The sequence below is a fragment of the Heterodontus francisci genome, chromosome 43 (assembly GCF_036365525.1).
Source record: "Heterodontus francisci isolate sHetFra1 chromosome 43, sHetFra1.hap1, whole genome shotgun sequence".
Classification (NCBI taxonomy): Eukaryota; Metazoa; Chordata; class Chondrichthyes; order Heterodontiformes; family Heterodontidae; genus Heterodontus; species Heterodontus francisci.
Window position 1 is genome coordinate 18,791,751 of NC_090413.1, and position 22,496 is coordinate 18,814,246.

Sequence of the window (22,496 nt, forward strand, 5' to 3'; positions counted from 1 at the left end):
ACACTCCCAGGACAGGTACAGCACGGGGGTTAGATCCAGAGTAAAACTCCCTCTACATTTGGAGTGTAGGAGAGGTATTACATTGTATTTTACCCATATTGTACCTAACATATTTTGTCCTTTTCCAGAGGGCTGTTAAAGCATGAAATGTGACACTATATGGAGTGGTTGAAATAGAGAATGTTGTGCCATTACATATCAGCTGTGTCTCAGTGGGTAACACCCTTGCCTTTGAGTTACAAGGTGCTGGGTTCATGACCCACTCCAGAAACATGAGCTCAAAGATTTAGTCTGACACTCCAGTGTAGTTCTGAGGGAGTGCTGCACTGTCGGAGATACCGTTTTTCAGATAAGACATTAAACTAAGGCCCCATCTGCCTGCTCAAGTGGACGTAAAAGATCCCATGGCACCCCTTCGAAGCAGGGCAGGGGCATTCTCCCCAGTGGCCTGGACAATATTTATCCTTCAATCAACATCACACCAACAGATTAACCATTCATTATCACATTGCTGTTTGTGGGATCTTGCTGTGCAGAATTGACTACTGCATTTCCAACATTACAACAGTGACTACACTTCAGAAGTACTTCATTGTCTTTAAAGCGCTTTGGGATGTCCGGTAGTTGTGAAAGGCACTATAGAAATGCAAGTCTTTTTTTTTACCTTTTAGGGGAAAATAGGCTAAATATTTACAAAGTGGAAAGCAATAGAGGGCTATATGGAGAGAACAGGAGAGTGGGATTTATTGTGTGATCACCTTAAGGGTGATGTCCCTTTAAGATCTCAGTATGCAAATTTGCTAAGTACCAGGATGTAGTCATGTGGCCGCAAGCCAGAGTCACTCTGCAACTGTAACACCCAAATGAAGGTTCTGTAAATAGTTGGCTCTGTACTGTATATAATAGTGTAGCTGTTAATAAACATGTTAGAGATTTTCAACCAACTGGACTCCACTCATGCCATTTATGTTGCATAAGACAGCATAAAGAACTCGTTACAGGATTTATTTTGGATTGCTCTAACAAAGAGTCAGCACAGACACAAGGGTTCACACAACTTCTTCCTGTGCTGGAAAGTGAGACGTTCATATCTTGCTCAGCCCTGCCCTCTGCTGGAGGGAGGGAATTAGCAGGAGATTCCTGACAGCTCCCTGTCCCAGTGAGGTGAGCAATGTGAGGGGTAGAATACAGTATCAAAGAATTCATTGTTCCTGAACGGTGGGGAGGCGTCTCCTGCAGACTGTGTTTCTACCCCTGCCCCGGCCCCCCCGAATGTTTCTCTGTATCTAAAATCGGAAAGCAAAATCTGGAGATAATGAAACATTTCTGAGATTATTAACAATAACTAATTGCATTTATAAAGCGCCTTTGACGTAGTAAAACGTCCCACGGCGCTTCAGAAGGAGCAATTACCAAACAAAACGTGACACCAAGCTATATAAGGTGATATTAGGAGAAGAGGCCAAATGCTTGGTCAAAGGGATATGTTTTCAGGAGCATCTTAGAGGAGGAGAGAGAGGTAGACAGGGGAGTTTCGGGAGGGACGTTACAGAGACAGGGAGGGGTGAGGCCATGGAAGGATTTGAAAACAAGGATGGGAATTTTAAAATCGAGACGTTGCCAGACCGGGAGCAAATGTAGGTCAGCGGGAATAGGGATGATAGGGGAATGGGACGAGGTGCGAGCAGTAAGCTGCCCCTTAGAGCCTGGAGTACCGAATTAACGGAACACTATGGGAGAAGGTGTTTATTTTTCGAGTTTAAATAAGAGTCTGTATTTTCACTGGGACCCTCAAGTGTTGCATTCTAACTGCACCTCATCCCCTCCCCTCCCCTCCTTTATCTCCCTCTTCTCCTGGAGGTGCTGACTTGATACTGGGCTACAGTTACACACGAGCTAGCTTCCCTCTTTTTCTTCACCCAGGGAGTACTGCTTCCCATGTAAATTTGAGCCTAGATAGTGGGCTATTTGACCAGGGAAGACATTCCACCTGAACCTGAAACTAGCCTCATTCCACATCTATTCACATTTTCCAGATGGGGGTGGGGGGAGGGGGGGGGCGGGGGTGTCACTGGATGGTGATCAGGAGCAGAAATCTTGGTTGCTTCCACGATCCCCTCCTCCATCAATAACCTGAGGCCAATTACAGTACTCCCATCTGTTACCTGCACTGAAACTGGCTGTGGATATCAAACAACTGAACCTAGAACCTTCCTACTGTCTCCTGCATACCGCAGATACCCAACGGAGCCACAGGGGGCTCTATTCACAGAATCATAGAATGATACAGCACAGAAGGAGACCATTTGGCCCATCCTGTCCATGCTAGCTCTTCGGAAAAGCTTCTCCAATTAATCCCAGTTCCCTGCTCTTTCTCCCTAGCCCAGTAATTCTTTCACCTTCAAGAATTTATCTCTTGAAGGTCGCTATTGAATCTGCTTTCCGGCAGCGCATTCCAGACCATAACAACTTGCTGTGCAAAAACAAAATGTTTCCTCAAGTCACCTCTGGTTCTTTTGCCAATCGCCTTAAATCGGGGTCCTCTGGTTATCCACCCTACTGCCACTAGAAACAGTTGTCTCCTTTCTCAAAACGCCTCTATCAAATCTCCTCTTAACCTTCTCTGCTCAAAGGAGAACAACTTCAGCTTTTCCAGTCTCTCCACATAACTGAAGTCCCTCATCCCCGGTACCATCCTAGCAAATCTCCTCTGCACCCTCTCCAAGGCCTCTCCAAGGCCTCAGCATCCTTCCTAAAATGTGGTGCCCAGAATTGAACACAGCTCTCCAGCTGCAGCCAACAAGTGATTTGTGACTATTGTAGACTAGGTGTTCCGTTTAACCCCCTGCGTCCTTTTTCCCCCCGTCGAGCCCTGTTCGCTATAAATGTGGCTCCAATTCATGTGAAAAACACATTAAAAGGTGAGAAAATTCTGTGTTTTCAACCCTTTAGAGACTGGAAGAATTTGCCACTTTAAAACCAGCCTCTTTGGCCATCAGTCTTTGAGGGGCTTTGGGACATTTCCCACATTCCAGGTGTTGTATGAATGTAAGTAGTTATTAGATAGGAACATAGGGACTGCGAGACGAAGGAGATCCATCTAGTTCACCTTCTACCCCACGCTTCGGAATCAGAAGGTTGTGGGTTTCAGTCCCGATTTGAGCACAAAATGCAAACTAATGCTCCCAGTCTGAGGGAGTGCTGCACTGTCGGAGTGCTGCACTGTCTTTCAAAGGAAATGTTAATCCAAGGATTCATCGTCACTTTCAGGTGGATGTAAATTTTCAAATCCGGGCTCCCATGGCACTATTTTGAAGAGAGGGTGAGTTTTCCCCGATGTCTGGGCCAATATTTATCCCTCAACCGACATCACAAAGGCAGATGATCTGGTCATTATCTCGTTGCTGTTTGTGGGATCTTGCTGTGTGCAAATTGGATACTGTGTTTCCTACATTACAATAGTGACTACACTTCAATAAGGTACTTCATTGGCAGTAAACCGCTCTGGGACACCGTGAAGGATATGAAAGTCACTAACTATATCATTGCAATTTTTTTTTCTTTCTGGTATTATAGCAATTTATCTCCATCGATTAGTCTGCAACGTCTGACATGAGGCATTATTATAAAAACAGAAAACAGCGGAAACACTCAGCAGGTCAGGCAGTGTCTGTGGAAAGAGGAAGGTAGGTGTGAACATTTCAGGTCGATCTTATATCCATGTAATTTCACTTTCTCACCAATCGATGGCGGTGTTGAACTTTATAGCCAGCTGAGTGATCAGATGGCACCAACAACAACTTGTATTTATATAGCGCCTTTAATGTCATAAAATGTCATAAAAGTGCTGCACAAGAGTGTTATCATACAAAATTTGACACCGAGTCACAGAAAGCGATAATAGGGCAGATGACCAAAAGCTTGGTCCAAGAGGAAGGAGCATCCAGGAGGAGGTAGAGGGGGAGAGGTTTAGGGAGGGAATTCCAGAGCTTAGGGCCCAGGCAGCTGAAAGCCCGGCCGCCAATGGTGGAGCGATTAAAATCGGGGATGCTCAAAAGGTCAAAATTGGAGGGGTGCAGAGATCTCGGAGGGTTACGGGACCGGAGGAGATTACAGAGATAGGGAGAGGGCAAAGCCATGGAGGGATTTGAAAACAAGGAGGAGAATTTTAAAATCGAGGCATTGCTTCACCGGGAGCCAGTGTAGGTCAGCGAGCACAGGAGTGATGGGCGAACGGGACTTGGTGCAAGTTAGGATGCCAGTAACAGAGTTTTGGATGAGTTCAAGTTTATGGAGAGGCACCAATATAAACAGAGGAGCTCATCGGGCCCAGTTAACCTCATTCATCCAGGGTGAAAATTACAACTCCCCCTGCCCGAACATGCCATCCAATTGGATCTGGAATGAAGTTAAGTGTTTTCCCTCCTGCCCATCAGAAGTCTTATTGAACTTTATCTTGATATCTACCAGTTTTAGCCAGTGTCTCCACTCTACAGCGAACCCTCTAGTAACGATCCAGATTTATCTTATACTATTCTGGATGCCACTGCACTCAGGTAGTGTGGGGTCTGCAGCATGACTACAATGTTCAGACACAAACCTCACCTATCTCTTTAAGATCGCTGCCCAAACATTGTCGGGATTATTGTTGTCGTGTGATTGCCTTTAAGAGTGACGTCCCTTTAAGATCTTAGTATGCTACTGAGCTACGTGGCAGGATGTAGTCATGTGACTACTTGCTAGATTCACTCTGTAACTGTAACATCAAGAGTCAACTTCTGTAAATAGTTAGCTCAGTACTGTATATAATAGTTAGCTGTTAGTAAACCTGTTTGAGATCTTCAATCAACTGAACTCCACGCATCACACATTCGACAACATCAAAAAGCTTCTCATGACATGGTGGCAAATAAGGAAACCCAGGGAATGCCGACGGCCTGTAAATGCCTCAGGTGAATCGGGCGGCATTGTTAGCTGCTTGTAAAATTTCTGGTTCCAGGTCAGCAAAAGTAGTTCTCTGCTTTAAGAGTGGGATTACAACTGTAACAAAATGTGACAGATTGACATGTGACATCTGGAGTTTGTGAATGCTCCAGATGCAGAATTTTTATGTCTATTATAAGAGGTTGATAGATAAACACCAATAGCTTGTATTGATATAACACTTTTAACACAGTAAACAGCTCACGGTGCTTCACAGGAGCGTAATCAAACAAAATGTGACACTGGACCAATGAGGGAGACATTAGGACAGGACTGATCAGAAAATGGTTCATTCTAAGGAGTGTCTTAAAGGAGGAGAGGGAAGTTTAGGAAGAGAATTTCAGAGCTTAGGACCCAGGCAGCTGAAAGCATGGCCGTCAACGATGGAGCGAAGGAAATGGGGAAAGCACACGGTCGGGAGGAACGCAGAGTTCGCGCAGGATTCTAGGACTAGAGGATGGGAAGTGGTGAAGACAGAGAGATATTTCACAGGAGGATGAGAATTTTTAAATCGAGGTGGTTGCTGGAGCAGAGGCCAGCAAGCACAAAGGTGACAGGTGAACGGGTTTAGTGTGAGTTAGGGCACCTCAGTAAGATCATCTCTCAGTCCCCTCCTATCAAGGCTAAAGAGCCCTGGTTTTCCCAGATTCAGTGTTTCCTTTCTATCTTGGTGCGCGATAGTGGGCACAGCAGAGGACCGGCAGACCACTGCCCTTTAGAACAGTGCCCGTACTGCCCAGTGTTACCTTGCCAACTGTCCACAGCCAATGACAGGACACCACACAGTTCCGAAAACTCCATGGAGAACCGTTCGGACCGACATAAAGCAGCCTGGTATAACACTGCTGCTTTGAGTGTGTGAAATATGTGCACAAGAAGTAACTTCAAAGCTGGGATTATGCCTCCTGTTCCCTCCCAAGCAGGCCCACTTTTCACAAACACAACATCTTTGTGTTCAGTATGAATTTTCTGCCTTGTCCAACACTCTCTTCCATCCACAAGTAGGGTCCAGAGCTCCCGGTCAGTCCCTGCTTCAATTCCCCACCTCACCCTCTGACTGACCACTGTTTTTCACCATTCCAATGAGGCACAACTCCAGCTCAGGGATCAGCGCCTCACCTTTCTAACCAGGCAGTTTTCTGCTGTCAGGTCTTAATATTGACCTGAATAAATATAACTACAATCTGACTTTGCCTGTGGCTCCCATGTTCCTGAAGGTGATATGGGATGGCTGTGCTGATATTTCCGGGGGTGGAATGGGGTCAGGACAGGTTGGTGTTTAACCTGGGGCCTGGGGTGGCGGGGGGGGGTGGTGGGTGTTTCCCTCCCCTTCCCCCGGTCGGAGCCACCATGGTGGAACTCTCTGCACCCTCTCTGTCGACTGGCTTTTCTTCCTCACACAGTCTCTGACGCCACTCAATCCTGGTCCACTTCACCAGTTTTACTTGGGAATGATAAGGGAAGGTGGGATATGCTGGGAATGATGAGGGGAGGGTGGGATATTCTGTAATGGGAAGTGGGATATACTGGGAATGACAATGGGAAGTGGGATACGTTGGGAATAAGGGAAAGGTGCGATATACTGTAATGGGAAGTGGGATATGCAGGGACTAAGAGGAGGGTGGGATACCCTGGGAATAATGAGAGGGGGGTGGGATGCATTGGGAATGATAAGGGAATAATGGGATATACTGGGGAATGACAATGGGAAATGGGATATGCTAGGAATAATGTGGGGAGGGTGGGATATGCTGAGAATGATAATGACAAATTGGATATACTGGGAATGATCAGGGTAGGTGGGATTTCCTGGTAATGACAATAGGAAGGTGGGATATATTGACAGTGACGGGGAGGATGGGATTTCCTGGTGCATTTAACATTGAAATCCTGTAAGCATCTTTGGAATGCCGGGAGGGGCACCTGAAGTACCTGATGTAATTGTAAGCAGCTGCCTGACCTGGGCTGTGTGCACAGAGCTGGAGGATGCAGGTTGGAACTGGACAGAACTGTTTGGCATCAATAGTGGCTGTTGACTGACTCCCAGCAGCCGAGGCTGAGTGAAATATCTCTGTCAATCTGGAGCTGGAGAAAGATTTCCCCAATATCCTCCCAGCCTGCCGGGTTGGGCAAGTGGGAAAGACCCTGAGGAGGTTCATCCCCGATGCTCAGAACGGGATGGCAGAGGTGGAGACTGGGATGATCAGATACTCTGACATGCCTTGCCAGTTACCTAGACATTGTGTACAATTTACAGGGCAGATACAGGCCATTCAGGTCCAGGCTGATGTTGATGCTCCACATGATCCTCCTCTCACCTTACGTCATCTCATCCTATCAACATATCCTTGTGTTCCTGAATTCTCACTCCTGGTAATATTCTGAGATAAACGTTGAGTTGCACGTGGTCTCCAGATTTGTTGGGTTTTTAAATCTAAAAATGCAGATCCGTGTAGGACACCACAGAGGTCTGGAAGAGAAGAGAAAACACAGCAAATGGAGAAATATTTAAAAGCCTGCAGAGTGGAGGAGGAGGAGGAGGAGGTGGGGTGGAGGCTGAGGGAGGGAAGGAACTCACAGCTTTGTGTGCTCCAGAACTATCAGGAGGATGTAGATGACTCGGGGCAGGACTGACTGGATAGAACAACCTCCCGACTTCACTCCAAGTTCCCTCCAGGTCACATGTTATCCCAGCTTTGATATATATTCCTTCACGACCGCTGGGTCAAAATCCCAGAGCTCTCTACCTGACAGCATGGTGGGAGCACCATCACCACACGGACTGCAGCAGTTCAAGGAGAAGACCCACCACCACCTCAAGGACAACTAGGGACTGGGCAATAAATGCCAACCTTGCCGGCGACGCCCACATCCCATAAATAAAAGAACAATGTGGGTTTTGGCTCGGCTGGGACTGTTTTAAATACTGTGTCAGTGCAAGAGCCTGACTATTGCTGCCTCCCTCCCAGTACCTTTGGACCCTTTTGTAATAAGTGTAAGTCATTGAAAGGGCACGGAAATTTTCCTGCTCTCTGCTGTCATTGGTTGCTGCCTTGGAGATGTAGTCCATAATGGGTGACAAAATCCACAAGGCACAGTATCAGCAGTGAGCGGAGCTGTGCAGTATCGAAAGCTTCTTGGTCGGTCTGACGGGTTGTTTAGGCATTCTATCTAACGAGGGTGCAGCCTGTCCCCACGAGTGACGAGGAGTGTGGGTGGAGACTGCCACGCAGAGTCAGCCCTCTCCTCCCGCTGTGTTGAAGGGTCAGCAAAGTGTGCCATCACCTGGGAACGGTGGTGAGGGGCTTGGCACATTGCATGGCAGCTCCCTCATTTAGTTTGTTCATTTCCTCTCCTGAACATGCTGAATCTTCTCCTGGATATCGGCTCAATATTCTTCGCCATTGGTAGCTGCTCCTTCAGCCTTCTGGACCCCAAGCTCCAGCATTCCTTTCCCAAACCTCTCCGCCTCTCTATCTGTCTCTCCTCCTTTAAGACCCTCCTTAAAATCTACCTGTGCTCAAGACTTTGGTCACCTGTCCTAATATCTCTTCCTGTAGCTCGGTGTCAAATTTTGTCTGATATTGCTCGTTTAAAGCTCCTTGGAGCATTTACTATATTAAAGGCGCTTTCCAAATACAAGCTGGTATTGTTGTATCTTGTTCGTATGTGAGCCCAAGAAGTAAATGTGGGCCAGCTATTTGGCCTTAAAGGGCATTGCAGGCCATCCTAAGGTGTCAGCTGTATTTTAATGGGAGTAGTCTGAGTCAGAGGGTTGTGTCTCACTCCAGAGACTGAGGCACCAAAGCCAGGCTGACGCTCCAGTGCTTTACTGAGGGAATGCTGCACTGTCAGAGGTTGCCTTATTGAGGGAGTGCTGCACTGTCGGAGGTTGCCTTACTGAGGGAGTGCTGCACTGTCAGAGGTTGCCTTACTGAGGGAGTGCTGCACTGTCGGAGGTTGCCTTACTGAGGGAGTGCTGCACTGTCGGAGGTTGCCTTACTGAGGGAATGCTGCACTGTCAGAGGTTGCTTTACTGAGGGAGTGCTGCACTGTCGGAGGTTGCCTTACTGAGGGAGTGCTACACTGTCGGAGGTTGCCTTACTGAGGGAATGCTGCACTGTCAGAGGTTGCTTTACTGAGGGAGTGCTGCACTGTCGGAGGTTGCCTTACTGAGGGAGTGCTGCACTGTTGGAGGTTGCCTTACGGAGGCAGTGCTGCACTGTCAGAGGTGTCACCTTTCGGAAGAGACCTTAAACTAAGACCCCATTTTCCCTCTCAAGTGTGCATGAAACATTCCATGGCACAATTTTGAAGAGCAGGGGAGTTCTCCCCAGTAATCTGCCCAATATTTATCCCGTAGTCAACACCAACAAGGTGATCTGATGATTTATCTCTGCTATTTTTGGGACCTTACTGTGCGCAAATTGGCTGCTGCATGAACAACAGTGACTACAGGCCAAAAAGTACTTCATTGGCTGTAAAGCATAATGGGACATCCTGAAGGCATGAAAGGCGCTATATAAATGCAAGTCCTTCCTTCCTTCCTTCCTTCCCTCCCTCCTTCCCTCCCTCCCTCCCATCCGTACACCGGCTAGTGATTGGGGCAGGAGCCCTGGCTGATTACTCTCCTCTTTAGCCCAAGCCTCCTTGAGACTAACAGGCATGTAGCCCTGACTGAGATCCGACGAGTCAGCAATCCAGGGTCTAAATCAGCTTTAAACTGGTTTGTTTTAAGAGGAGTTGCAAACTAACTGCGATGCTCTGTTTGAAGTGAGTATTCGGAGCAAACCTTCCAGAACTCCCTGCAATGCAATGGGACGCTGCCCCTTTAAACCACAGAGTCAGAATGGTGGTGGGGGTGGGGGGCCTTTAAGTCTTCACACAAGTACGATTATCTTTCTACTGATACAGCCCTTGCTGTTTAGAAAACTGATTATGTAATCCTCCTTCAACTGAACGTCTGACGCAATCAGTGACCCTGACGTTCCCAGAAACGCTCATTACTGTCAGGACCTCGGGCTTCATACCAACAATTATTTAAGTAACAGCTTAAAGCCAAGCTCAGCCAGTCTGATCCAGTCTGCTCTCCCACTTGACAGTCAGATCAAACCACCCCGCAGCCTGTCTCCCTCTCCTTTCAGTTTCGGGAGAATTTCAAACTACCAACAATAGTATTGCTTGCACATGAAGAAACTGTGTGTGTAAACCGCTGTCCTTCAATGTGCCATAAATATAAACATCAGACAGATAAAGGGTTTGGACTGGGCCCAGAGCTTTCATTACTGGTCTGCAAAATCACATTGATTTCAGAGCAAAGGGAGATTAGAACACTTCAGGAAGATAAAACTCGAGCCCATTATTAACCAGGAATCAGTGAGACTGTCATTTCCACTCAGTTTTATGAACAGGAGGAGGCCATTCAGCCCCTCCACCCTGTTCCGCCATTCAATGAGATCATGGCTGATCTGTGACCTAACTCCAGATACCCACCTTTGCCCCATATCCATATTTTTGGTTAACAAAAATCTGTCAATCTCAGATTTAAAATTAACAATTGATCTAGCGTCAACTGCCCTGTGCAGAAGCAAATTACAAATTTCTACCCCCTTTTGCGTGTTGTAGTGTTTCCTAACTTCACTCCTGAAAGGTCTGACTCTAATTTTTAGACTCTGCCCCCCAGTCCTAGACTCCCCAACCAGCGGAAATAGTTTCTCTCTCTCAACCCTATCAGTTCCCCTTGTCATGCAGACCCCCAACCCCCCACCTGCCAAGAATGAGGCATATTAATTTTGTTATATGAACATTGATTTTAAATTGTTGCTGGAGTGAGGAAATGACTTGTTAAACAGATCAGTCGTGGCTGGAAAAAACATTTGCATACTAACAGACAGTGCTTGGAGGGACAAAGGGGCTACTCCCTGTTCCAATTTAACCCACAATGGACTTTGAGCACCAGGTATTGTGTGTAAGAAGAGACATTCCAGGGTTGGTTAAGACAAGAGAATCCACAAACAGACGTGGTCAGACCAGTTAGTCACATGACTAACCTGCTTGGCAACCTGGGTTTTTTTCCGAATTGTACAAAGAGTTTTAACGGAAAAAGACTGTTTGCTCCTAGAGTGAGAAGACCTCTCCTTTCTGCTCCCATCTCTTTCTCACAAGCCTCTGGACCCACTGAGGACACATGAACTTCAAGAGAGAAAAGTCTCCTACATCAAACAAGGTTTAAGAAGAATACTGGGCCCCAATGAAAAGCAAGACCTACCTACAATCAATGACTCTACAGTGAGCTCAAAGAACAGTAACCAAAACAATCTTCAGATATTACCTCAAACTTTTCCACTTTATTTCTTCTGCTCTTTTCTGTCTGTCTGCATGTATGTATCATGTATGCATGCTAGCGTGGGCATGTCACATATTCGTAGATGTTAACCGAATTAGAGTTTAAGTTCAATAAAGTTCAACCTTTTTTCTTTAAACCTAAGAAAACCTGTTTGGCTTGTTTCTTTGTATTATTATCAGAAGTTAGTGAACAAGGAATCACCAAGGGGGAGCCAAAAAAACGGCAGGTTTAAAAATAAAACCCTGTTACGCTAAGACCAGGTGGAAGCTGAGAGGAAACCCTAGACCCCTTTCTCGCCTGGTTGTAGCACCCTTAACATCTCAAAAACTCTGATCAAATCACCCCTTAACCTTCTAAATACAGGGAGTAAAACCCTAATCACACCTCACAAATTAACCCTTGGAGTCCAGGTATCATTCTGGTAAATCTACACTGCACTCCCTCCAAAACCAATGTGTGGTGCCCAGAACTGAACAGAATACCCCAGGTCTTCTAGGCTTCATTGGAGAATTACATCCATCCATAGCCGAACTGGAAAAATGCTGCAAATAAGTCTCCCTCAAAATATCTAGTGAGTTTGAAAAAGGGGGGCAGGTTAGTCCAAATGGACCTGTTTAATTTACTGAGACCAAATACACAGAGTATCAGCAGAGCAGCACATATGAGGCTGGAAGCAAATTTGCAGTTCAGCCCGTCTACACTTGCAAACACTGGGCTCATTCCTGTAGTCTTGCCTCCATTCCTGAGGGGTAATCTTTCCAATAGGTGTAGTGTTCCAGCCCAGTCTGTCCACAACCATAACTCCTGTTCATGGTGCAGAACCCTATTGCTCCCACATGGATAGCATTTCCATAATCATCACAAAAGTCGGGACTAGTTTGATCAGTCCTAAAAATAAATAATGAGACAATGTTTTTGGGCGAAGAGCCTAGCTGGCAACATGAAGAAAATAAGAACAGGGTCAAAGGTCATGGTGCATGCTCCACTGTACCATGTTTTCCAATTACTTTCCTCTCTCTTTTGAAGGCACTAATTACTTCAGGGAAACAATCCCTCATGTACTGTCTGCATTCTGGCACCTCATGTCGGGCTGAGCTTGGAGAGTGAGTCTTGGCAAGATATCAGCATAGAGGTACCATTATAATGCCACGTGTATGCAAGCCTTTTACAGTCAGTTTGTCACTGAATGACCATTCGTGTAGACGTCACTGGGTAATAATCAAGACAGAGGTCATTGCGTAATAATTAGGACCGTGTTACTGGGTAATAATTAAGACAAGGGGTCTCTGAGTAATAATTACATTGGGGGTCTACTGAACAACATCTAGAGACTGGGTACTCGTCCATAATGCCAACAGTGTCATTCAATTTTGACATCTCTTTTTCTTAAAATTATTGCCAGTCATTTCTATGAATATTGACCTGCAAAGTGAAGCTTCATTTTATTATTTTTGATGTTACTAGGATTGATAGGAAAACTGTATTCAATCTCTGTAAAATAAACCAGTTTTCCCATTTGCACTTGGCGATGTCTCACTAGAGAACGGAGTTGTCTGTATTCAGAAAGACAAGAACTCATATGGCTCATGTCTAGGATCACAGAGTCCAGTACACAATGGAGAGTGCAGGAGGGTATGCCAGGAGCAGCACCAAGGCATACCTCAAAATGAGGTGTCAACCTGGTGAAGCTACAACCCAGGACTAATTGCGTGCCAAACAGTGTAAGCAGCATGCGATAGACAGAGCTAAGCGATCCCACAACCAACGGATCAGATCTAAGCTCTGCAGTCCTGCCACAACTAACTGGAGGAGGTGGCTCCACAAATATCCCCATTCTTCATGATGGGGAGCCGAGCACATCAGTGCAAAAGATAAGGCTGAAGCATTTGCAACAATCTGCAGCCAGAAGTGCCGAGTGGATGATCCATCTCGGCCTCCTCCTGAAGTCCCCAGCATCACAGATACCAGACTTCAACCAATTTGATTCACTCCGCGTGATATCAAGAAATGACTGAAGGCACTGGATACTGCAAAGGCTATGGGTCCTGACAATATTCCGGCAATAGTACTGGAGACCTGTGCTCCAGAACTTGCCACGCCCCTAGCCAAGCTGTTCCAGTACAGCTACAACACTGGCATCTACCCGGCAATGTGGAAAATTGCCCAGGTATGTCCTGTACACAAAAAGAAGGACAAATCCAACCCGGCCAATTACCACCCTATCAGTCTACTCTCAATCATCAGTAAAATGATAGAAGGTGTCGTTGACAATGTTATCAAGCGGTACTTGCTTCGCAATAACCTGCTCAGTGATGCTCAGTTTGGGTTCCGCCAGGGCCACTCAGCTCCTGACCTCATTACAGCCTTGGTTCAAACATGGACAAAAGAGCTGAATTCAAGAGGTAAGGTGAGAGTGACTGCCCTTGACATCAAGGCAGCATTTGACCGAGTTTGGCATCAAGGAGCCCTGGCAAAACTGGAGTTAATAGGAATCGGGGGAAAACTCTCTGCTGATTGGAATCGTACCTAGCTCAAAGGGAGATGATTGTGGTTGTTGGAGGTCAATCGTCTCAGCTCCAGGACATCACTGCAGAGTTCCTCAGGGTAGTGTCCTAGACCCAACCATCTTCAGCTGCTTCATCAATGACCTTCCTTCAATCATAAGGTCAGAAGTGGGGATGTTCGCTGATGATTGCACAATGTTCAGCACCATTCACGACTCCTCAAATACTGAAGCAGTCCGTGCAGAAATGCAGCAAGACCTGGACAATATTCAGGCTTGGTCTGATAAGTGGCAAGTAACATTCGTGCCGCACAAGTGCCAGGAAATGACCATCTCCAACAAGAGAGAATCTAACCATCTCCGCTTGATGTTTAATGGCATTACCATCCCTGAGTCCCACACTATCAGCATCCAGGGCGTTAGCATTGACCAGAAACTGAATTGGAGTAGCCATATAAGCACAGTGGCTATAAGAGCAGGTCAGAGGCTAGGAATCCTGCGGCGAGTAACTGACCTCCTGACTCCCCAAAGCCTGTCCACCATCTACAAGGCACAAGTCAGGAGTGTGATGGAATACTCTCCACTGGCCTGGATGGGTGCAGCTCCAACAACACTCAAGATGCTCAACACCATCCAGGACAAAGCAGCCCACTTGATTGGTACCCTGTCCACAAATATTCACTCCCTCCACCACCACGCACAGTGGCAGCAGTGTGCACCATCTACAAGATGCAGTGCAGCAATGCACCAAGGCTCCTTAGACACCACCTTCCAAATCCGTGTCCTCTACCACCTAGAAGGACAAGGGCAGCAGATGCATGGGAACACCACCACCTGTGGATTCCCCTCCCAGCCACACACCATCCTGACTTGGAACTATATCACTGTTCCTTCACTGTCGCTGGGTCAATATCCTGGAACACCCTTCCTAATAGCACTGTTGGTGTACCTACCCCACATGGACTGCGGTGGTTCAAGAAGGCAGCTCACCACCACCTTCTCAAGGGCAATTAGGGATGGGCAATAAATGCTGGCCTGGCCAGCCATGCCCACATCCCATGAAACGAATAAAAAAAATGAGGGATCCCACTGTTACATCCATCGGGTCCTGCTATCATAGATCACGCAACTGGGCAGCAAAGATACTCTCCAGATCATAAGGGACACAGGGTCCCCTTACAGGAAAGATCAGTGATGTTGAGGCTACAAAAATATCTAGCGCTGATGTAAAACCTGCAATATCCTCCAAACAAACAACCAAGCACACACAGCAGACTGGATTTTACCAGCGAAAAGCCATCCTTAATAGGGACAGCAGCCACTCAATTGGCTGCCGTTGACAAGATGCGGCCCCGGGTCCTGCTGACCGCCGAAGCGGGTTCGCTCCCGCTTTTGGCCCCAGCGGTGGGACCCCAGCCATGTCCATAAAATCCAGTCCAGCACTTTCCTCATGATGCACTGGAGTGTCAGCCTAGGCTTTGTACTGGTGTGCAACTCAAATTCACAACCTTCTGACTGTGTCGGGCACCACTCACATAGTAACTCCTGCTTTGGACTGACTACTAAACACATATGGTGCTGGTTATTTTTATCAGAGCCTCCTTAACACAAGGCACTGAACTCTCCGCCTCTGTTTCCAGGAACGGTCTAGCTGTAGGTACACTCTGTCCTGAAATGTTGGGAAAATACAGCAGTTTGCTGGTCGAATAAGGGCACAATTTGAGCTTGCAGCCAGGCAGCAGCTGAGGTAATTAAGTTACTATACACAGGCACCGTGCCAGTACTGATTGGCTCATAATTCTTGGAAAGATTTTTGTAGGGATTATATTATTCCCATTTGTGTCCAGGAATAGTTATTTAGAATTGAAGAACTCTGGAGGCAACTGGGTAACAAAAAATAATTGCGACGAGAATGTTGTAGTCGTGTATATGTGTAGGTGTGAGTGTGAGAGTGTGCATGTGTGAGAGTGTGTGTTTGAGTGTGTGTGGTTGTGTGTGTGAGTGTGGGTGAGAGTGATTGTGTGTATGTGTGAATGTGTGTGTGTTTATCTGTGAGTGTGGTGAGTGTTTGAGTGTGTGTGTGAGAGTGTAAGTGTGTGAGATTGTGTGTGAGAATGTGAGTGTGTGTTTGAGTGTGTGTGATTGTGCGTGTAAATGTGTTTGACACACTGACTCCTACCATCACTAAACATGCCTGTAAAGAGCTGCTGGGGGCCAGAATGCAGCCGGGGCCTCTGCACTGATTGTAACCCGGTGAGTCCAGCAGAAAACGAGGGCAGGTTGAGGCTCCATGGAAAAGACCTGTTTACACTCATCCTTTAGTGCATTACTGAGGCAGATAGCTCATCTCTGTGAAAGTGACAGCACAATGAGGCAGATTTGGTATCGGGACGGTGCCGTTGGTTTTAAGAAGGGAAGGTTTGCATTCATATAGCACCCTTCATGATCTCAGGATGTCCCAAAGTGCTTTACAGTCAAGTACTTATGGAGTGTCGTCACAGTTGTAATGTAGGAACTGGAAGTTGTGAGACTGAATGAGGGATGTTCTTGAAACCCTGGCCTGCTGTTTCACACAGTGACAGTAACCTATTTCACTGTGTTCAGCGATACCACATGTGCCACATTTGTACACTGGTTTCACCTTGCACGCAGTGTGACACAACCCTAAATAACACAAAGTTAGGTGGCACTTTGGAGTTTGCTTTGAAACTAAGGAAAATACAAATTGTGGGGGAGGTGTATAACGGGCTACTCCGCTATTGTCCCCTCAGCCGCTGCTAACATTCGGAATGCCTTCTTTTCAGATTTTCCACAGATTCCGCAAAAGAGGCGAACATCTTCAGAAATGGTTCGCCAGTGAAACTTGCTCTGGTTGTCTGGGCTCAGTTTCAGGCCCTCTCCCAGGGCTGCAGGTTGCCTTCCTCCTGGGTAGTGTTTACCTGCTGTTGTACACCAGCAGAACTTTACAGCTGCATGGTACTACGTGAGCCCATTCACTCTTTTTATCTGGTGTTACTATACATGTTCAGGAGCCGACACCACAACATGTGTCAATCAATGGTACCAGTCAGAAATTGGCTTATAAATTGGCTGTAACCAATTTTGAGTGGACAGAGTTGCGGGCCGAAGGAGGTTACAGAGATAGGGAGGGGCGAGACCATGGAGAGAAATGAACAGGAGGATGAGAATTATAAAACTGAGGTGTTGCTCAATGGGGAGCCAGTGTAGGCCAGCGGGCGCAGGGCTGATGGGCAAGCAAGACTTGGTGCAAGTTAGGATATGGGCAGCAGAGTATTGCACAAGCTGAAGGGTTGGCAAGTCTAGAGGTGACAAAAAGCATGGATGAGGGTTACAGCAGCACATGGGCTGGTGGAGACAGGCTATATTACCTGGTGATGACTAACCATTGCGGACCCTCTCTCTCTGCTGTTAAATGGGAACTGCTCAAATCTCACCACTGAGTAACATTTTGTGGCTGCCATCTCCAGTCCCCAGTTGTCTAATTTACATGAGAAAGACATCCTCTTGGATGGTCTGTTACTGTCAGCCCTACCACATGCCTCAGGGGACTCTCAGAAGGTGGTGTTCTGAGTGATCCTGCACACAAAGGGTTAGAATTTCTTATTGTAACACAGCCTGGTACACTAACAGGAATGTGGCCCAGATATTCAATAACCCAGTTTCCAATTGAAAATGGTTGGTCTGAGCACCCCAAATAGATCATCCCAAGTTGAGAACGTTTCGTCCTTTCTGCATCGGCACTTAAACCTCGCAAAGGAGGAGGATAAAAGAACATTGCAGGCCTTGCTCGCTGGGCTCATCACTGCCTGAGTGTCTCATCACTGGACAGGTCCCAAGATCACTGTGTACCAGGCAGTCATTCAGAACAGGTTATCTTAGGATCCAACTGAACTCCTGGTTTCAGATAACAAATGTAGAAATAAACAGAACATGCCACACCTCAAAGACAGAATGGCATCCTGGCAACACCTAACCTATCCCATAAACCCATACTTTACAGGCAGTGCCATCTTGGCGTTGCCTAATCTATGCCATAATCCCTTGTTCATGCTAAATGTCCATTGACGCCCGACGTCACTGAATATTCTGTTTAATGTCCATTCTGTGCCCCATCTCACTTTCTGTTGAAACTGTATTCTGTGATATGAATATGTCTTATTAATGTGGGTTAATATCATCACTAAAATAACAATCAGAAGAATTTCAGGTGAATGGCTTAAGTATTTGTTCACCAGCGTAATGCAATCTGATTAAGACAAGACTCCACTTGGGTATAATGTGACAGAGGAGGGAGGAGGTTTCAGCAATCAGCTATTATAAAGACGCAGAGGGAAAGGCAACTGGGAGAAGCAGCCTAGGTATGAGAAGAGCTGTCCACGACCGAGTGTTGCAGACTGGCACATTCCAAGGTCCAGGACTACGCGCTGGGGGACGCACTAAAGCTTGGGACAGCCACCGCAAAGGCTCAATGGGGAAAGGCAATTGTGTAAGGCCCTCCCACCATAGTATACTGAGCGCCTGGAAACTGTGTAACCCCCGGGACTGTATGCATCAGAGAATGTTTGACATTAACTGTAAATGTACATTGTAAATATAACCTGTAATGGAAAGTGTAGTGAGGCACCTCCTGTATTGTATCAACAGGAACTGATTTGCATTGCACTTTAAGTAATGTCAAATATGAACTGCTGTGAAACGTAGTTTTACAAAATTTATGAAAAAAAGTATATTTTTGGGAAAAAAAATGAGGTGATAGCCAAGACACAGCTGGGCAGTAATGTGACAGAGTGAATCGTCCATCCTCTGTGAAGGAAGATTTGCATTTATATAGCACCTTTCACAACCTCAGAAGCTCCCCAAACCTTTTTCAGCCAATGACGTGCTTTTGAAATGTAGTCATTTTAAATGTAAGGCAGCCAATTTGTGCACTGCAAGAGCCCACAAACAGCAATGTGATAATGACCAGATCATCTGTTTTAGTGATGTGGATTGAGGGATAAATAGCGGGCCAGGACACCGGGGAGAACTCCCCTGCTCTTCTTCGAATAGTGGCCCGGTGATCTTTTTAAGTCTACCTTAGGGGGCAGACTTGTCTTGTTGGAAAGATAACACCTCCGACAGTGCCGCACCCCCTCAGTACTGCACTGGAGTATCAGCCTGGGTTATGGATTCACATCCTGTTTGATTCGGCGCAAGTTTTCCAGAAATGCCAGGCCTGAGGTCACCGGCTCCCAGGTCTTTGGTGGTGGGGGATGGGGTGGGTAGAGGGGGCTGGGAGAGGCAGTGGAGGGGTGGGAAGTGTGCCTCCAGACTCTTGGCTAGTATTCCTATCTCAGAGGTTTTGGAATTGTACTACAGACGGATCGGCATAGAGATTTTGTTTTCTCAGGAGCAGCCCTCGGTTGGCTGCCAACATTATGCCAATCCTATCCAAAATGCTCTCTGTTCAGCTTGAGGGTCGCTACCTCGCAATTGTCAGAGGCTGAGGTGCATCCAGTGCACCCCTTCCCCAGTGCCAACTCTTACCTGGTATGACTTGAAAAGCATCTCTCAGTATCATAAAAAAAACGCAGAGAGCTGCCAAGACACAAAGTGCAAGTCATTATTTATGGGTGCAAGGAGTCATTTAACTGATAGCTCAAGAGCTGTTATGGAATGAGGTAGCAGTTTTTGGCAAGGAGTCGAGCTCCATCTTGCAGGTGTCCAAACGTTCTTCTTCCAACCTCTTCCTTGTGGTCTTTCTTCAGTGTACTTTTTCCTCATTGGGAACATCTCTTCGCTTCCCTTCTGCTGGGACACGGGCTCCAAGTCTGTACCAAATAGGCCATGTACGCAATATTATAGTCTTTGCCGAGAGCTGATGGTGCAAATACCCACAGTGTGTGTTGAGTACAATGAGACCCAAAGGTGAAGGGGAGCTGGAAGCACAAAACCCAGAGACCCAAAGGAAAGCGGAACGACCGTTAATTTGTTTAGCACCTTTCCCATTCTCAGAATATCGTTGCTGCAGAGAGAGACCTCCGGAGGAACCCATCTACATCACCGTCTCCAAGGAAACCTTGAACCAGTCGGCCACCTCTATCAACCAGAAACTTCAGGACCACTGAGTTCAGCTGGAAGACAACTGAGTTAACAGACTCCACAGACTGTATATTCTTTTTTATTGTTCCGGACTCTAAGCCAACCAATGTATTCTTCTCCATTCTGTCACCTATTTGTGTGTGTGTGATTCTCGTGTGTGTGTGTTTGTGTGTGAAAGTTGGAGTGTAGGTTATTATTTTACTTAGATCGGGTTTTTGATTTTAATAACTAACCTCTTTCTTGTTTAAACTCAAGAAAACCTGTCTGATTGGTTCTTGTATGATCAAAGCACACAAAGGGTTATACACTCACTGAGTTGGTAGGCATATCCATTGTTTTAAACGAAATAAATCCTGTTGCAGTCAAGCAAGGAGAGGGACAAGAGGGAAACCTCTCAACCTCTCCTCACCTGATCGTAACAGTCCTGGTCATTGGTGGGGTTTGCAGGAGGACTGTCACTCAGGGCATTGGGTGGGCTCCATAGCTCTTCTTCGAGTACATAGGAACATAGAAACAGGACATAGGAACATTCAGCCCATTGGGCCAGCTCCACCATTCAATATGATCATGGCTGATCATCCACTTTACTACCTTTTCCCCACACTATCCCCATATCCCTTTATGTCATTTGTATTTAGAAATCTGTCAATCTCTGCTTTAAACCTACTCAATGACTGAGCCCTCTGAGGTAGAGAATTCCAAAGATTCACAACCTTCCTGAGTAAAGAAATTTCTCCTCATCTCTGTCCTAAGTGGTTTCCCCCTTATTTTGAAATTGTAACCCCTGGTTCTAGACTCTCCAACCAGGGGAAACATGTTACCTGCATCTACCCTGTCGAGCCCTTTAAGTATTTTGTAGGTTTCAATGAGATCACCTCTCATTCTTCGAAACTCTGAAGAATACAGACCCAGTTTCCCCAATCTCTCTTCTTAGGACAGTCCCGCCATCCCGGGAACAAGTCTGGTGAACCTTCGCTGCACTCCCTGTATGGTAATAATATTCTTCCTATGATAAGGGGACCAAAACTGCACACAGTACGCCAGGTGCAGTCTAACCAAGGTTCTATACAATTGAAGCAAGACTTCACAACCCTGTACTCAGATTCTCTTTCAGTAAAGGTTAACATACCATTAGCCTTCCCAATTGCTTGCTGCACCTGCATGTTAGCATTCAGTGACGTTTGACGAGGACCCCCAGGTCCCTTTGTACATCTACACTTTCTAATCTCTTACCATTTAAGAAATACTTTGCACATCTGCTCAGGACATTGGGTGGGCTCCATTGCTCTTCTTCGAGTAGCGACATCACATCTGAATGTGGCCTCAGTTCAATATCTAGTGCAAAGGATGGCCCCTCCAGCAGTGCAGCACACCCTTAGTACTGCAATGGAGCTGCAGCTGAGATTAAGTCCTGGAGTGGAGCTGCAACTGATACCTTGTTACTGCAGCATTGAGAGTGTGACTTACTGAGCCAAACTGGGCCTTGAAGCCCATAACGGAGGCATGATTTCTCTAATATCATCCAATCAATTAATGCGCACTGGTCAATAAAGATGGCAGATTCTCCCAATATTACTTGCACCAAACTTGAGCCCATAATCCAGCCTGACACTCCCAGTGTTGCACTGTTGGAGGTGCCGTCTTTTGGATGAGTCATTAAACTAACGTCCTTCTGCCCTCTGAGGTGGACGTAAAAGATCTCATGCACTGTTTTGAAGAAGAGCAGGGGAGTTCTCCCCGGTGTCCTGGCCAATATTTATCCCTCAACCCACATCTCTATTATCTGTCATTATCCCATTGCTGTTTGTCTTTCCTAGATTACGACAATGTTTGCATTTCAAAAGAATTTCATTGGCTGTAAAGCTGAGGTTGTGAAAGGCGCTATATAAATGCAAGACCTTTCTTTGTAACAGAGGGGTTCTGAGCTGGAAACAGCTGAGTTTTAACACTGTTAACATTGTACCATGATTAATGGGACGTTTTCCAATAGTACTGTGTATGAACTGGTGACTGAACCAACCTGTATAAGAACTGGCATTGTAATTATGATTAATTCATTATTTGTGATATGCTTTGAGAACTGTGATAAGGTGCTATATAGATCCAAGTTCTCATTTCTTACATCACTGAGCATGTCATTAAATGATAGGTGACTATCCTTGGATTCTCTCCTCTGCCCTTAAAATAATAATTACTTTCCCCGCCACCTTAAAAAAAATTGGGAAAGAAAAAAGCGAAATAATAAATAGAGAGATACAGCACTGGAACAGGCCCTTCGGCCCACTGAGTCTGTGCTGACCATCAACCTCCCATTTATACTAATCCTACATTCCCTACCACATCCCCACAATTCTCCTACCACCTACCTACACCAGGAGCAATTTACAATGGCCAATTTACCTATCAACTTGCAAGTCTTTGGCTGTGGGAGGAAACCGGAGCACCCGGCAAAAACCCACGCAGTCACAGGGAGAACTTGCAAACTCTGCACAGGCAGTACCCAGAATCAAACCCGGGTCCCTGGAGCTGTGAGGTTGCGGTGCTAACCACTGCGCCACTGTG

At 46.4% G+C, this 22,496-nt stretch overlaps 1 protein-coding gene across 6 annotated transcripts in view; it reads right to left on the reverse strand.

The window, feature by feature from the left end:
• The window catches only part of LOC137355668 (podocan-like), a 157,712-nt gene that overhangs the window by 33,050 nt on the left and 102,166 nt on the right, over nt 1-22,496 (reverse strand). For 4 of the 6 annotated variants that reach the window (XM_068021060.1, XM_068021059.1, XM_068021058.1 and 1 more), the window contains exon 2: nt 7,302-7,453. The exons of the other annotated variants lie outside the window; for them this stretch is intronic. The gene's annotated coding sequence lies outside the window, so the exon portion shown is untranslated. The remainder of the gene's footprint in view (nt 1-7,301; nt 7,454-22,496) is intronic. 6 annotated transcript variants of the gene reach the window in all.